The sequence below is a fragment of the Myotis davidii genome, unplaced genomic scaffold (genome assembly GCF_000327345.1).
Source record: "Myotis davidii unplaced genomic scaffold, ASM32734v1 scaffold69, whole genome shotgun sequence".
In the NCBI taxonomy this organism is placed as follows: domain Eukaryota; kingdom Metazoa; phylum Chordata; class Mammalia; order Chiroptera; family Vespertilionidae; genus Myotis; species Myotis davidii.
Genome location: NW_006300363.1, coordinates 1,977,788 through 1,981,174, shown reverse-complemented (window position 1 = coordinate 1,981,174; position 3,387 = coordinate 1,977,788). Strand labels below are relative to the sequence as shown.

General features: G+C 40.5%; 1 protein-coding gene across 4 annotated transcripts in view; it reads left to right on the top strand.

Annotated features, from left to right (window-relative positions):
- The first annotated feature begins 569 nt into the window (after window positions 1-569).
- The window catches only part of HELZ (helicase with zinc finger), a 120,927-nt gene continuing 118,109 nt past the window's right edge, over window positions 570-3,387 (top strand). For 3 of the 4 annotated variants that reach the window (XM_015572446.1, XM_006776674.2, XM_006776672.2), the window contains exon 1: window positions 570-874. The gene's annotated coding sequence lies outside the window, so the exon portion shown is untranslated. Of the gene's footprint in view, window positions 875-1,824; window positions 1,909-3,387 lie in introns of those variants that run through there. The other variant, XM_006776673.2, reaches the window with a different exon arrangement.

Sequence of the window (3,387 nt, the reverse complement as noted above, 5' to 3'; positions counted from 1 at the left end):
GCCTAGCACCAGAATAATACTTTCCGGGAAAGTGGGTCAGGGGGGCGCCCCCGCCCTCCTCCGCCCGGAGCTGGGGCCTCCGCTTCACTTTCTTCCCCCCTTTCTCCGCCCCCTTTCGGAAATTCTCTTTGGGCAGCCAGCACATCAATAAACATGGAAACACACTTCCCCTCCCGGGAGGGTCCTTCGGGACGCCCCTGCCCTGGGGCTCAGGGGTGCAGTTCTGTCTCGGGGCTTTGCTGCCTCTCCCCCCAAGTTGTTTGAGCCTCTACCCCCGCCCCCCGGGCTGAGGGGCCTCAGGTGGAGCTGGGAGCCCGCGTCTGAGGATGCTTTTTGGATTGGGCTCCTTGGGTTTTGTTTGGAACTCAAAAGATTGTTGTTTCTTCTCCTTCACAACTTACACTTTTCAGGCAAATCATTAATGGGATATGTATAACTCCTGGGCGGGGTGGGGGCTGGGGGAGTGGCCCTGGCTAGTTTTGTTGTTCATTTGACCCTCTCAAACTCACATTAATGGGTTTTTCTCCTTCATTTCTTCTTCTTTTTTTTGGAAGTAAGGTCAGTCAGTGCTGAAAGAGATGGCTTTTTAAGTTGTGGATTTTCAGAACGTTTTGTAATCTCTTTATCACACTGGAATTTTTTTTGTTTTGAAGTAAGTCTTGTTTACAAGCTTCAGCCCCTGCACCATCTTGGTAACTTTTTCCATTTGAAATTCCGATGCCCTCTCACTCCAGGCTGATAGAAAAGGTTGGCTGCTGATGGGTGACTGTGACTGGTTGGTGTACAGACACATTTTACTTTTTTTCTGTTTACCTCAGGCATTGGATGAAGTAATTGATCACTAAAGAACTACCGTGCTGGTGAGATGTGTAAGGTGAGCCGGCAGTTAAAAAGGATCGACCTTTTTTTCCCTTCTTTATTTTAATCAACTCGTGAGGGTAAGGCCGGGACTAAGTAATTTGATGGGGTCCACCTTTATTTCCCAAATAATTCATTCTGTCAGGTTGGGCGTACAGGCAAGGCTAGATTTTAGAAAGAAAAACAAAAACAAACGTACCAAACTTTCTCCGTGGCTCCAACATCTACTGCCCTCGTGGGGCTTACCCAGAGCCGCATACTGTTAGCAGCGATCTTTGATCAGGATCCTCACCAGGGGCGCTTATAGTTTGCCTATTTAAATTTCCTTGTGTAATTTTAGTTGGATGTCTTAATTTTACCCATGGTTTGGTGTCCGTGTGTAAGTCCACTTACGCTCCACGGACGGTCAGTGATTGTGCCTGTGGATCTTGTGTGCCCACAGACGGTGGGACTCCTGTGACGGACGTACACCGTTTCCATTGCAAAGCATCATGTCAGGCAGATCAGTCGCTCCTGCTTTTATTTTCTGGAAAATGGAATCGTACTTGTCTCTCTCATAGTTATTTTGAAATAAAAAGGATAGCGTCGAGTTTTGTTTCGCTTACTAAGGATAAGTCTGGTTTGTCATTATTTTCTGGTCACACTTGGTGTGTGAATTCAAGGCGTTGCTTTATTTAATGTAACTTCTAATGCTTTGGATTTCAAGGACATTGATAACGTGTTAGTAAACAGTTGGCGTTTAGCACACGAGGAAAAGGAGAAAAGTTTGCTAATTTTACATTTTCCACAAGCAATCTTCTGAACTTCACACATATTTTACTATGATTTATTGAGAAAATTAAGTTATGGTAGGTTGGTTACCGCAGGTTTTTTTTTTTAACACATCTGGGTAGCATTTGGGTTTTGAAATTCATATCTATCACAACATCTGTTTAAGAAGAGTAAGCTGTGCTTTATTTTTTTTGCAGATTGAAGCATACAGTTGACATTTTACCTTAAAAAAAAAAAAAAACTCAGGAGAGAAAAGTGGACATAAACCAAGATACTTTTGTGAGTGCACGCATCACATTTGCTTGCGTTTGAAACTTAGCAGTGCTTGTGTGTATTACATTTATTTTTATTCTTTGAAGAGCAAATGTGGATTTTAAAATTTATTTTCAGCTTATAGATGGAGGCATATTCTTGCCATAGGCTTCCTGATCTGAAACTTTTATCTTTTTTTAAAAAAATTTACAGATTGCTTTGTGGAAAGGAACCAGTGACCTGTTTTTTGGCCTCTGGTGATGTTCATTTGTAGTCTAAAATTTAATATTTAGAAATAAGTAATCTTGTGTGGCTCATGTTGTTTGGCCTGTATTGTGTCAAGACGTTTTCCACAGTTTTCACACATGTGGACCCTGTGAAGTGCTAGTATTCACTTCAAAGTGAAGTTAGTGGCCGGCCACCAAACAAGTTGTTACACAAATTCTTCTAAAATGGGAAATACCATAGTATTGAAGGTTGTGGTGAAGTAGAAGTCTGTGTCTTTGAGCTCAATAAAGACAGCTTTTTTAGTCTGTCCTTTTGGCTGGGAAGCTAGGACACTATTTTTAGGTAAGGCTGGAGTTTTTGGGAGCCAGTAAGTAAGTCCCTCTCTATCAGCTGGTAAACTTTTGCAATTGTTAGCAAGAAGCTTCACTTTCTGACACCATAAATATTTAATCTGCATTGTTTTAAAGTCCATATACATTTATGGAGTGTCCAGTGTTTTACCAGAGAGAGAGAGAGGACTGGTGCCAAACAACAGGAGAAACCATTCCTACTTGCAAAGGGCCTTGTGCAGTTTAAAAATATACAGCATGTTCATGAAGGGCTAAGAATATATTGCAGAGGGTCTACAGATAAGTAGACCAGATCTTATACAGGCATTTTTGTTTTCTCTTTAAGAAGTAGGCTTGGTATTGGTATTAAACACAAATTAGTCTATAATTGTCCATCAGACTATATTTAAGAGCCAAATATAGGCCCAGCATAAGACATAAGGTCCTTTGGCTGTTTCAAATGCATAGAAGATTTTAGGGCCAAGTTTATCAACTCACATGGGAGGGGGAGGGGCTACTTAAAAATTATAAGCAAGTTCTGGTTGTTTATTTTTGTAAACTTAGATAAGTGTACATGCCAATATAATTTGATTTCTAAGTAATATTTTGAAATGTCTTCTAGGAGAGAACTATGATATGTGTGGAGAGTGGCCACACCAGCCTACAATTCATTTAAATTCATGGGTGTAGTCAGGATTATTTCTGTAGCATTGGCTAGAAGCAGCATAAAACACAGTGGTCTGTCACTTCAGTGGTGGCTGAGTAATAACTTTTGAGTAATCCTGAATTTAATAGAGTTAATAATTCTTTAAAAATAATATTGTAGATGTAGCATGGAGACTTTTAATTTACATATAATTTTTAATAATTATCGAACACCTACTCAGAGCATGGTGCTTTCGCCAACTAGCTAAATAACCGTGGGAAAATGTTTTGTTTTCTTTATCGT